General features: G+C 62.5%; 1 long non-coding RNA gene across 1 annotated transcript; it reads left to right on the top strand.

Moving 5' to 3' along the window:
* Window positions 1–739: 739 nt before the first annotated feature.
* On the top strand, window positions 740–11,725 carry LOC135361533 (uncharacterized). Its single transcript, XR_010404891.1, has 2 exons — window positions 740–5,344; window positions 6,185–11,725. It is a non-coding gene; the product is annotated as an uncharacterized LOC135361533 (long non-coding RNA).
* The last annotated feature ends 1,698 nt before the right edge of the window (window positions 11,726–13,423 follow it).

A 13,423-nucleotide genomic window follows, 5' to 3' on the forward strand; every position in this document is an offset into this window, starting at 1 on the left:
TGGGGACCAGGGAGAAAGTTTTTGCAGGGGATGGTAGAGGGAAGATGTGATTTGATTGTCTCTGGAGAAGGGGTGGAAGGGGTAAGGGAAGAAGCAAAGGAGACGGGAGAGGTGTCTCTTGGGAGTGTTTTCAGGCCAGAGATGATGGTTGCCAGATTTAGCAAATAAAAATACAGGAGACCCAGTTGAATTTGATTTTCGGATGTAGAACAAGTAAATTATTTTTTAAGTATAAATATGTCCCAAGTATTGCATGGGACATAACATACGAAAAAAATGATTCCTTGTTTATCTGAAAATCAAATGTAACTGGGTGTCTTGTGTTTTATCTGGCAAGAATACTCGAAGGTCTCAAGCCCCCTACTCCCTGCCTCCCCAGGGATGGGGGAAAGAGAAGAGCTAATAATATTGAGCAAAAGCATTTCAAGGGGAACACTATTGTCCCATTTTACAGATGGGTAAACTGAGGCCCAGAGAGCTTTTGGTAAGTCGTCTATATAGTTGTGAGTGACCCCCCCGCCTGGAAACCAGGCGTGTCGGTTGCAGTCCACCAGCAGGTTAGAGCTGGCACACCCCCTCCTCCACGGAGTTGGGGGACGGGGCCTGGGCACGAAGGTTCCCTCGGTTTCTGGTGGCCCGAAGGCCCCCTCCCGCAGCCCGGGATCTGTGCCACCACCCCCCCTTGCGCCCCTCCTCCCAGGACACCGAGGCAGTGGGAGGGACCGGAGGCGGCCTCAGGGGGGCTCCTCTCCCCGGCTGCGGCTCGGCCTCGCCCTCCTCCAGGCCGGGAGGAGCCGCCGTCTGCGCCCGCCGGCAGGGGGAGGGGGAGGGTTATTTTTACCTCCCTCCAGGCAGCCGGGGCGACAGGAAGTGAGCGCGCGGCCCGCCAGATGTGGGGAGCCAGGCAGCTGGGAGCAGCCACAGCTGGACTGGCGGCCGGCCGGGGTCGGGGCGGGGGGCGTGGGGAGGCGGGGTGTGCGGAAGGCGGATCCCAGGCCTCGGGTCCCCCCTTTGTTCCCCGCCGCCCTAGCCTCGCGTCCGAGGTCCCCCCCTTCACCCCCATCCCCCCGCTCCTCCCGGTGGTGGCTTCGCTGTCCCCCATCTGTGCGCCGGTGCCCTCGCTGCTCACGGGCTCTCGGGTCCCGGGCGGGAGGGGGGCGGGGACCCTGCTCCCCGGCGTGGGGACCCCCGGGTCCCAGCGGAGTGAGGGGTGGGAGGGGGAGACGGCCCCTCGTCGGCCCCTCGTCGGCCCCGCCTGCCACCGCCATTGTTTACCCGTCGGCTGCCTCCTAGGAAACTTAACCCGCCCGCGGTAATTTTATTTGGGAACTTCGGCCAGTTGCCATAGCAACCCCCAGTGACGTCAGAGGGGCTGGGGCCCGAAATCCCCGGGAAAGGGGGGGATGGGATGACGGGGGAGACCCCCAGGAGGGCCCCTCCTTAACCCTGCTCCTGCCAGGCCCCAGGCAGAGGGGAGAAGGCAGCCAGATGTGACAACTCTTGGGCGCCCCCATTCTGGCGCGGTGCCAAGTGAGGGTGGCAGGCCAGGCCCTGATGTCATCCGGTGCTGGGTGGGTGGTGAGTCAGTCCTCGGATGGGGGCTGGGCCGGGCCTGGGGGCTATTCCCGTCTGGCTCACCCCTCCAGTGCCCCGGAGCAACACCCAGACCCTGCCCTAGGGATTTCAGGCGCCAGGCTGGGGGGTCCCCACAGGTCCCTGGGGGCTTCTCCTTCTCTGAACTCTAGGTGGGTAGGCAAGAGCTTTCCTGGTGCTCCCCCACGGGTCTAGGGTGGGCTGAATGCAAGGGTTAGCGGCAGTGAATTGGGGCCACCTCATAATGTCCTTCTCTGGATGTGGGGAATGGCCGGAGCCCCAGTGAGGGGGCAGGTGGTGGGATCCCTGCTCACTCCGTAACACCCCCTGTCACCAGGGCGATGGGAGGCCAGGGCCCAGACTGGCAAGGAGGAGCGCGCGCGCCAGGGGGGCTGGGCTGGGAGGAGCCACCCTAACCACAGTGACGTGGGACTTCCTCGGCAGGGCCTGTTTGATGTCTCTGTGTGCAGCGTTGCCATGGGGCCCGGCAGGCAGCCCTGCGTGTGAGCTGGGGTGACCTACAGGGCGGCTGGGTCTGCCAGGGTCCCTTGACCCAGCGCCCCCATCCCAGGCCTACATGACTGCGAAGACCTGGTACACCTCTGCGCACATGCTTATCCAACTTTGACCCACCCCAGGCCCTGGGCCAGGACATTTATTCTCATCTCCTCTCAGAGCCTTGTGACAACTGCAAACTGCACATTTTCGAGATAAAGAAACTGAGGTTCAGAGAAGTGTGATCGTTTGGCCAAAGATAGTCAGCTAGAAAGTCGGGGAGCAAGCATTTGAAACTCAGATCTTCTCCCACTCTGCTCCGCTCCTCCCTCCGTCACGCTGGTCTCCTCATTGTTTCTCAAATCCGCCAGGCATGTTCCTGCCTCGCACAGGCTGTTCCCTCCACCTTGGACTTTTCCTCCAGATGTCTGCATGGCTCCTCCTTCACCTCCTACCAGTCTTTGTTCAAATGTCACCTCCTCCTCATTTTTTTTTTTTAAAGATTTTATTTATTTATTTGACAGAGACAGACCCAGAGAGAGAGGGAACACAAGCAGGGGAAGTGGGAGAGGGAGAAGCAGGCTTCCCGCCGAGCAGGGAGCCCGATGTGGGGCTTGACCCCAGGACCCTGGGGTCATGACCTGAGCTGAAGGCAGACGCTTAGCGACTGAGCCAGCCAGGTGCCCCTCACCTCCTCCTCATGCAGCCTTTCCTGACCCGGCCCCCACCGGCTCCATCCTCATCTCCTTTGCCGCCTTCTGTTCTCCCTTAACACCTAGCACCCAACACACAGTATATCTTTATACTCATCTCTCTGTTTTTGTTTGTGTTTATTTCCCCTACAGATGTCAGCCCCATAAGGGCAAAGATTTTTTTCTGGCTTGTTCTCTGCTGTGTCCCCAGTGCCCAGAACAGTGCCTCGCACACAGCAGGCACTCAATGAATGTTTGAAGAATAAACAAATGGGCGTGTGTGATCCCTGTGCCACTTGACCACTTAACCTGGCCTCACCCTGGCCCTGTACCCCTACCCCTCCCTGTCATGACAAAGGATCCGCTGGCCAGTTTGGAGAGCTCCTATCCCTGTTGGCTGCTATCCCTGGGTAAATTGGTCAGCCCAGGACCAGGGCATGTGGGGTAAACGTCGGGGGATCCAGAGGGAGGGCTGGTGGCACTGGGAGGTCCCTCCAAGCTTGTGCTGAAGGATGCTTAGTGAGCTGGGGTGGTTTGAGCCACGTGCAGGTAATGGCGTTTCCAGGGCCGTGGCACAGGTATCCCTGGAGGACAGCGTGGAGGAGGCATTTCTCCTAAATGTGTGCCCAACCGGATTACTGACAGGAGAGGGATGGTTCTGGATGGGAGGTCTTGTTCTGGGGTCTGAAGGAAGCATTCTGGAGGGGCAGCGTGGAGGGGATGCCCTGTAGTAATTTGGTCGCTTTCTATTTCTGCAATGACAAGCCTGTGTGTGTGTGAGACCCTGGACCCTGAGGACTCCATTCCCCTGTTTGTAGCTGCTCAGGAGGCCATGTGGCAAGTGCCCCACCCTTCTCTGGGCCCCGCCTTGAGTTGGGGAATTCTGTGCCACCCCAAATCTTCCCCCAGGGCCCCACAGGCTGCTCTGCCCCCTCCTGCCCCAACCTGCCAGATCCTGCAGCTTGGGCCAGCCTGCCCCTTGGGCCCCACAGAGAAGAAAGACCCAGGAACCCCCCAGGCTGGGTCCCATGGGATGGTAGCTAGGTGTGGCTTTCACCCGCCTCTCCCCATCCCACTAAGATCCAAGGTGGGGAGCCTGCTGAGCTGAACCAAGGAAATGAAGGACTCTGGAGGAATTCTGGGGTGCGAGGTGACCCAGAGGCATCCAACGAGCCCCTCTGGTCCCCTGCCTGGGCCTGCTGTTGGGTTCCCCACTCCCCAGCATTACTCTTACTGCCCAGGAGGAGGGTGGTGAAGAATCTGACCCCCAGCCCCAATTATATGACTTCAGAAATGTCGGGAGTGGGTGGAGAAAAACAGTCCCCCAAAGCAATGCCCACACAGGTCTGAGAAGGGTCCTTTGGCTCCAGAACCCCACCCGCTGTGGTGGTGGTGGTCTGGCGGCCTGCAGCTCCTGTCCCATCTTGTAGAGGGCAAAGTGGCAGTCAGGCATGCCCAAGGAGGCTGTCTTGGCGGCAGAGGGCACCCCGCCCCTCCTTTGCTTAGTTTTGTTCCTGGCCCCCCACCTGGGCACAAGGCCAGGCCCCAAGGCAGGGCCCCGTCCTGGGGAACAATGCAGCCGTGTTTCTCCGGGTGGAGGGGAGGTCGGTGGAGGATGTGGTGGGACAGACGCAGGCAGGGAGGGAGGGAGGGATCCAGGGACGGACTCTATCCCAGGGATACTCCAGGAGCTGGGGAGTTTCCCAGAGCCCCTGGGTAGGGCGGGGGGGCCGCGATGCTGGGAAGCCAAAGTGGGGAGGGAACCTTGATCCAGGACTGGGGGCAGAGTCTTGAACAGCAGCAGGAGAGGGTTGGGTGGGATAAAAGGAGGGACTTCCTGGGTTTGAAGAAGACACTGTGGAAGAACTGGAAGTGGGTATTGGTGTTTGGCAGGAACCCAGAATACCCAGGCCCATTGGCAGGAACCCAGGATACCCAGGCCCATTGGCAGGAACCCAGGATACCCAGGCCCATGCCCTCCCAGGGAAGGTACACAGTAGCGGTATGGCCTCCATCCTCTGCCGCCGCGCCTCCCACCCCACATCTCCCTTGCCCCCGCCCACGGCCTCCCGGGTTTCTCTTCCTGCGCAGGGGCAGGACTTTGCCAAGAGGGCTTTGGGGGTGCAAGGGGGATTAGGACCCCTGCTTCTGTCCTCCCTCCCCGCGGGGAGAGCCTTCGCTTAAAATCTGGGGCTGCTTCCAGAGTCCAGGGCCGGGAGGGGGAAGCTGGGCTGGGTTTGGGGCCCCAGGTAGAGTCGGGACAAGGAGGGAGAAAGTTGGGGCTGAGTTGGGGGACCGGAGAGAGAAAGTGGGGGCGGACCGGCTCCGGGGGCACATGACGGCGGCGGCCGCCCCGCCCCGCGCCCGCCCCCTGTCCGGCCGGGGGGAGGAGACGGGAAGGTTTTAAAAGCGATTCGGCCCCGCGGCGGGCCGGCCAGTGAGTGGGATGGAGCGCGGCCGGCGACCGACCCCGGCCCGTCTCGGGCCCGCCGCCCGCCCACGACTCTGCCACCGGGCCCCGGGCGGCGGCCGGAGCCCCGAGTGCCGGCTCCCCTCCCCCGCGGGTGAGTCGGGGAGGGAACCGGGAGGGAGGCGGCGGCGCCGCGGCGGCGGCGGCAACTTTTCCGCGCCGGACTCGTGGGCGGAGTGGGGGGTGCGCCCGGCGGGTCCCCAGCCCTTCGCGAGGGGGAGGGCGCCGCCCCGCCGCCGGTGGCTGGTGGGGGGGGGCAGCGGGGATCGTGCATCTGGCGGCGGCGGCGGCAGCAGAGTCCCGGGGCGCCCCCTACGGAGCGGGGGAAGGGCGGCCCAACCTTTACCCGCTCCCCGGGAACCCACTGGGGACCCCTAGCCACTCCCCCCCACCGGAGCCCCATGAGACCCATGAGAGCGTGGTGGGGAGGGCGGGTCCCACAGAGACTGGGGCAGGTCAAGGTGGGCACGGAGTCCGCGGCAGGGTGGGAAGGGGGAGGGCATATGCCCGGCTTGGGGTTAGGAGGGATGGATATATGGTGCCTGGACTCCTGGACTACCTATCTGGCCTTTGGTGGGGATGGGGCAGAGAAGTGGGTGGGGGTCTCCCAGAGTTCCATGGATGGCGGGTGACAGTGGTTCAAGTTCTCAACATATCAGCCAATGAGTGGAGGGGAGGCCTGCCATTGAGGAGATGGGGTGGGGGCCCAGCATTGTAGCCCCAGCTTGGTGGAGACTGGGGGACCCCTCTCCTCCCTCCTGGCCCCTCCTGGCCCAGAAGAGAAGAGCTCATTCAGGGTCCCTTAGGAAGGGGGCCCAGGGTTTGGGAGACTCCTGGAGGGCTGAGGCCCAGCCCCCTGTCGCCGCAGTCCTCATGCCCTTGGGCTGTGGGAGGGTGAAAGGGCCCAGACTAAAACCTGAACCTTGCATTCTAGCCCCACACTGACCTCTGACCCCAGCACTGGACTTGACTGCCACCAAAGCCCCCAGCCCTACACTGACTTGCCTATCCAGCCCAGCCAGGCCCCGCCAGACCCCGTGTCCTCCTGAATGCCTTGAAGGTGCAGTGGGCTCGCTGTCACCTGCCCCCTCCCTGCCTCGGCCCTAACCCGCTGCCCGCTTATGATGACGGGTGGTGGATGAGGGTAAGGCTGGGGGGGGGGGCGGTGTGGGACCCCTGGCATGAAGGGTGTCCTCTGGCAGCCCTGCCCATGCCAGCCGGAGCTGGAGGGCAGTACCCAACAGGTGCCCCGGCTCAGAGGCGAGGTGATGTGGGACACACCCTGTCCGCTCGCCCACGCACCCTGCCCGGGCCAGCCCGTGCGCATGTGTTCACATGCCGCCGTCCTGGGAAGGCACGGGCCCTGGGGCCGGGTGCCAGCTCTGTCCCAGCTCCCAGAAGGGCGCCCATTGGCCTCTGCCCTTGCAGGATGTCCTCTGGGAGCTCCTTCAAGACCCCAACTGGCAGGCCTCGTCTGTGGGCCTAAGAGGGGGCCCGAAAATAGCTGCGGGCCTGGCCCAGGGCTGGCACGCGGAGCACATGCGTGACAGGGCGTGTCCCGGGGGGGTCGGGCCTGTCTGTGCTGGCCCGGCCTCCAAGTCTCCGCAGACCCTTGCTCACTGGAGAGCCACAGCGGAGGCGGATGCTCCAGGGTCCTCCCGGGGACCCCTGTATCCACCCCTGCCTGTTGTAAGTGGAGGCCAGATGTTCCGTGGAAGCCGCAGCTGCTGGGCAGATCCCTGTCTCATCTGCAGTCCCAGGGTGACTGGCCCTATGCTCAGGGTGGGTAGAATGGGGTGACCGGCTTGCTATGGGCTCAGGTGGCACTTTGATATACCTTAAGGCATTTTTCAGAGTGTGCCCTTCGCCTTGGGAAGCTGAGTGGAGGGGGGTCTGTTTGCGGTGAAGAAAACCACCGGGAACCCTGGGTGGGGGGCACCTTTCCCGCCCCTCACTGGGCTGGCTGGCCAGCCCGTTCCTATTTGGATACACTTTCTGCCAGGAGCAGTCCTGGCTTTTCCTTAGATTTACTGCCTGACCTTGGGCCTGGCTCTGAATTCCTGCGGGCCTCAGTTTCTCCATCTGTAAATGGGGAGCGTCGGAAAGCAAGCGGAGAGAAGCGCACTTCCCCTTCCCGTGGCAGATCCCTTGTGGGGCGCTCTGGCCACCTTCCCTCCTGCCTTCGGGTGTCCTGGGTGGACAAGGAGGTGTGTCTGGAGAAGGCTGGTCACCTGGGAAGGACGTACACGGAGGGCAGTGGACGTGGGCGTGTGGGAATCCTTGGGCAGAGAAGGACGCCGCCATGCTGGGCACGGCTGAGTCATGCTCCAGCGGCGCCTTGCCCCAGGGTGCTGGAGCTGGCGCCACCCTGGGTGTGGTCACTGAGCTGTGGCCCTGGGCAGAGCAGGCCTGGGTGGTCTGGGATGGGGGGCCTGGGTTGAGCCGCCAGGAAGCTGACTGCTGAGCCTCGAAGACCCTTGGCCTTCCCCTGGCCTGGGTCTGGCATCACCATCCAGGACTGTGGTCACCCACACCCTTAGAATGCCTTGGGGATCCTGGGGGCCCTAAGCCTTGGGCCTGGGAATTTTGGGGGTGTTGAGGAAGGAGGACATGACCCAGAAGCCAGTGATTTGCCTTGAGGCCAGGGCCCCCCCAAAACACAGGCCAGGACCGGGACGTGGACCTGTGAGGACAAGGCAAGGGATGAACATGGCAGAAGGGTGTGCCGCTCAGTTAAGGGCTCTCAGTGTGGACGTTAGGGGGCCCCTGGGAATTCTGTGACTGACCCTAGGGGGATTAAAGTTTAAGGCAGGGGTTGGAGTTTGGTGTGGCGTGGCTGGGCGCAATGGGGGCTGGGATATGACTTGCATGGTTCCCCTATTTATAACAAGTGATTCAGTCCTCACTTACTCACCCCTTCCTGGGCCTGGCCCCTCCCCCCAGCCCTGGGTGGGCAGCGGGGGCCCACCCACTTGCCACTGTCCTGCCCTCTTCCACCCAGGTGCCAGCCTCTGAGGGCTGCCCATCGGGCCGGTTGTTATGGTCGCTGTGCTGGGCCTGGGGTAATGGATGGGGGGCTGGTGGTCAGGCGGCCCTTGGCTGGGCAGCCCAGGTTGGCGGCTGGCTCTGGGCCCGGCCCAGGGAGCCTCTGCGGAGAGTCTAGGCCCATTAGGCAAAGCGTTAGTGACAGGCTGGGCGGGCGGGCGGTGGCGGGCAGGGCGGGGCCTGTAGCCCTTGGTATTTTCCGATCCCAGCTGCTCCGAGAGGGTGGAAAGTATTTGGGGACCAGGCTTGGGGGCGGTGGTGGTGGCGCCCCCGGCGGAAGCTGCCCCTGATTCATTCTTGGAGCATGGGGTTGGGGGGGCAGCAGTATGCCTGCCTGCTTCCGTCTCATGCCTCCACGCCCTGTCTGCCGAGCGTACTCCAGCATACATGGACACACACATACATGCACACACACGCACACATACATACACGCACAATACGTACATGCACACATACGTACATGCACACATACATACATCAGTGTGGCTCGGGGCCTGCTTTGCTCCCTCGGCCCAGGGGCCCATCTTCTCCCCAGGCTTCCAGCTGCCAAGAACTTGGCCTTCCCTGGACACCACCTCTTGTGAGCCCAAGAGGGACACCACTGGTAACGGGGGCCCTGGCTCCTGGGTACCTGCGTGGCAGTGCCCCATCCATGAGAGACCCAGGCCTTTTGTGCCTTTAGGGATGGGGAGTGGCCTTGGCCCCGGCCCGGGGCTCTGTGCAGGGGAAACCCCACAGGAAACGGGCCTGGCCAAATGGCCGCCCTTCCCGTTCTCGTCCCTGGGACACGAATGTGCTGTCTCACTTCCGGAGGCGGCCCAGGGAGGCCGGCCGCCCTGCAGGGCCTTGTCTGCTCCCGGTTGGTGCCCCCAGACCCTGAGGGGACAGGGTTGGGCTGGGGCCTGCTGGGAAAGCGGGTGGCCAGTGTGTGTGTCTGCGTGTATGGGACGGGTCGGGGAACAGAGCAGGACATCTCTCTCCACCTGTCTCCCAGTGGTGGGTGCCACCGGCTCTGGGCACCGGGGTCCCGCCAGTGTTTGGAGTCCTCATTTCTACCATCTTTTCTGTTTCTGCCTGATGACGACAGCCCAGCCCCATCTTAATTACACGTACCACTTCTGAGATCCTTACCGCCACATCCCTGCTTTGCAGATGGGGAAAGGGAGGCCCAGAGAGGTTGAGTGACTTTCTAGGAGTCACCCAGCTAGGAAGCTACAGAGCCAGGGTTCAGATCTGCCCAAATGGGCTCCAGAGTTGGGGTGTCCTAGCCACAGGGCTCTTGCCATTAAGGAGATCTCCATTTACTGAACATAGGGCGGCTTCATGGGCTTGTGACCATGCAGCTCACAGCGTCTCTCTTGCTTAGAATGACCTGAAGCCTGGATTAATGTTCTGCTGTCAGCGTCTTGACATTCTTAACTTGTGAAGAAGGGGTCCCACAATTTCATTTTGCACTGATTCCCGAAAGTTCTGGAAGGCGGTCCTGGTGCTGGGCACTTGCTGAAATGACATACGCACTCTCGGTGAAACTTCCCTGTGCTATTCAGTTGAGGCTCTTGGCTCTGTTTTACAGATGGGGAAACTGAGGCTTGGAGGGCATTTGGAAAACTGCTGAGTGGGGATTTGCACCTTGAGCCTGGGTCTGGTGCTCTTGGGGATGTGTGTGCCCGAGGGGAGAGCGGGACACCCACTGCAGGCATCTGCTCTGCTGGGGTGCAGGCTGAGGCCTGGCTACTGAGGAGACGGGGCCACGGGGGGAGGCCCTGGTGGTTTCCTCCTGCCCTTCAGGCTTCTAGGAAGTGGCGCCAGCTGGGGTGAGATCACTTCCTCACCCGCCTGCCCGCCACCCCCTCGACTTCCTCTCCTCATGGCCCCATTTAGCCCGCCCAGGGCTCACTGGTGGGGAGGGGCGGGAAAAGCGGGGGGGACCTGGCTCTGGGAGTCCCTGCAGCCTCCTTGGCCCAGAGGGATTTGGGCATCTCTGCCTCTGGGACTGAGGGCAGGGCTGCGGTGGGGGCGTGCAGCCCGATGGTACAGCATTCTCTTCGGCGGCGGCTGCGTGCGGGGAGGAGGGCTTCCCTCCGTGGGCAGCAGCAGGCGGGGGGACCCGCAGGACAGACATCTTCAAATCTCATTACCTCCTTTGCTCTCTCTCCCCCCCTCAGGTGCCAGCCGCTGGCCCCACCCGGTGCCCCCCCCACCCCTGTGCCATGGCCGGCTGGGGTTCCTGGGGATGGGATTTGCTGCCTGTCACAAATCACATTGCCAGGGATTTCCAACCGACCCTGAGCCCTGCCTCTGGGGCTTCCACCACCGCCACCACCACCGCTGAGGACACTGCCCGAGGATGGGGGTGGGGGTGGGTGGCACAGAGGCCCCTGCTGTCTGCGTCCGGCCTGGGGAGCAGGGCTTAGCTGCTTGTGAGCAGAGTCCACACCAAGTCGTGTTCACAGTGGCTAAGTTCCGCCCCCCGGGACCCCGCCTCCTCCGGCTCTGGGGCTGTGCCTGCCTGTCCCACTGTCGGGGCCTCCCTGGGCTCTGCCTCCCGTGCCTACTGAGCTGAAACACAGTTGATTTGTGCAGACTGGCTCAGTTCAGCAGGAACAGGAGTCGAGCCCCCTCGGAGCCTGTGGCGCCTGCCTTCCTTGGGTGGGCTGATGCCTGGGGGGCGGGGGGGAAGACCCAGACCTGTGTCTGGAGGAGGGACTTGGGGAGGGATGTAGCCTGGAATGGGGTAGGTGGACCCAGCTGTCTGCTGCAGGCCCCCTCCCCCAACAATGTACTTGGGGAGGGCCTCCCCCAGCACAGTCCTACCCATAGCTGGGCTGTACTCCTGGGGAGAACGGGCAGGTGGGTGGTTGCCCTTCCATGAAAGAGGGAAAAGCTGTGTCTGCAGCCCCCCACCCCCCCCACCCCTCCCAGCCTGGAGCCTTTCTCTCCCAAGCCTGGTGGGGCATGGGCCAGGCCTGTGCCTTCCCAGCAGCCAGTTACTCAAGAGGAAGCTGCCTTGGGTCCCCAGACCGTTAAATGCCAACTCCAGCTTCCGGAACCAGGCTGGCCTGACCTGAGTGTGCCTGGCCCCTTCTCACTGAGCCCTGCAGCTTCCTAACTCGGGGGGAGGAGCCCTGACACCCTCCTGGCACATGGGGCGGGGAGCAAGGTCCCTGTGAGTCCAGAAAGGACACAAACGGGCCTTTTCAGTCCTCAGGTGGTGCCAGGCTGTCCAAGAGTTGAGACTGTCCAGTATCAGATGGGATGGGGCTCTTTTTGGAGTGAGACTGGGGAAACAGGGAGCAGCCCCCTAGGGCGTCAGGGCTGGCCCAGCATTCCTGTCCCACCTGGGGTAGCGGCCAACATGAGCTCGGGGCAGGGGTCTGTGTTGTGTGTGGCTCCTGTCGTCCAATTAAAATAAAAGCTGCCCCCTGCCTCATTCCTGAAGGTCTGATAGTTTGTGAGTTTGTGGTTTACTCCTTCCTCCCATCCCTGCAGTTTTGGCCTTTTGGGTGGGGAGGGTTGATGGCCCTGAATTTACTGTTCCCGCACCCTGAGCTCCTGACCTCACAGGATCTTCATCTCTGTCCCACCTGTTCTGAGGAAAGCCACAATTTAGTCACATGGGCAGAGAAGGCTGGAAGGGTGACCTTGAGGGGTGTCCTGGGATTAGGGGGTGACCCTGAAGGAAACCCTGACTTTCAGGGCTGATGCAATGACAGAGAGCACTGTTCTGGGAAGGATCTAGATGGGGTCATCATGAGGAATGTCCCAAGCCCAGGACATTGACCTGAGTGTTCCTGGCCCCAATGGGGGGGGTGGGGGTGGTGTCAAACCCAACCTCTGGTGGCAGCCAGCGGTGACCCTGAGGGAAACACTGGGCATTCAGAGATAACTGGGACCTGAGGGTCCTGAGCTAGTGATATTTGGGGGTGGCTGAGACATAAGGGAGAGCTCTGGCCTGAGGCAAGACTTGGGGTGCTGGTATCTGAGAATGCCGGCAGGGAACTTGGGCTTGAAGTGGGCATGTGTCACGAAGGAATCCCCGGGCCCAAGGGGGACATTTTTGTATGACTTTGAGAGCTGAGGGGCACAGTAAGGGGGAGAGGCCCAAGTCCGAGGACGGCGTCTGCAGGCAGCTGAGACTACAGGGTGAAGGAAACGCCAAGCACGCCGGGACTGCCACCTCTACCCGAGCAGGCCTCCAGGCGGCGCAAAGGAGCACGCCGGCCAGCTGGAGTCCGCCGGCACATACCTGCGGGAACGGGCGAGGCGGGGCGGGAGATGGGTCCGTGTCCAATTGGCCCTCTTTGGCGGAGGGCGTGGCCATGAGCCAATCGCTGTGCCCAGCGCAGCCGATACTCCGCCCACGACTGCGCGCGCCGCCTTGGCGCCCTCTAGCGGCCAGCCCCGCCCCTCCGGGAAGCTTGTCCTCGCCTGCCCCGGCCCTGACGGTGACCCAGACACACTTTGTTCACCCATCTGTCACTCTCCAAAGACAGGCAGATCCCAAGGGAGGTCCTGCTTCTCAGGGAGCCAGGGAAGGAAGGCAACCGAGGGCCTTCTTCGCAGTCCCCCAGGCCACACTGCTCCCTCTACTTGGGGACTCGAAAACCTCATCCGCGGCGTAGGAGGCCCGGGCCGCACCCGGGCCACGCCCCTCACTGACCACGCCCACCCTTTCTCGCCAACGCCAGAGCCCGCCCACCAAGGCCTAGCCCAAGCCCGGGATTCCCATCTTTGTTTGGTGGGTGGGGAGGGGTATGTCTTCCCCTCCCAGGTGCACCCGGCACCTGACCCGGCCCCGGTGCTCAGCAACTTGGGAGCCAAGCACCCCCAGTAGCGGTGTCTGGAGCCAGGGCACCCCCTAGTGGCCGTTGCCAGCACTGTAAGGACCGTGAAGCCTGAGGTGGCCGGGGTCAGTGGGCTCCAGCATAGTAAAGCTCTGTCTCTTCCTAAAATTGGTACCCTTTCCTTAAACTTTGGAACCCCAGTTTTCTCCTCTGTAAAATGGGAAGGATATTCCTCCCGACTCGTAGGACTGTTGGGACAGGCGTTGTAACAGGTGACAGGTATAAAGCACTCCTCTTGGGGGTCAGCCCTATCTGATAGTATCTACACTAGAGCCACTGGGTGA

The sequence above is a fragment of the Mirounga angustirostris genome, unplaced genomic scaffold (genome assembly GCF_029215605.1).
Source record: "Mirounga angustirostris isolate CCGP_5_RB_7025 unplaced genomic scaffold, mMirAng1.0.hap1 SCAF_1, whole genome shotgun sequence".
Taxonomy (NCBI): Eukaryota; Metazoa; Chordata; class Mammalia; order Carnivora; family Phocidae; genus Mirounga; species Mirounga angustirostris.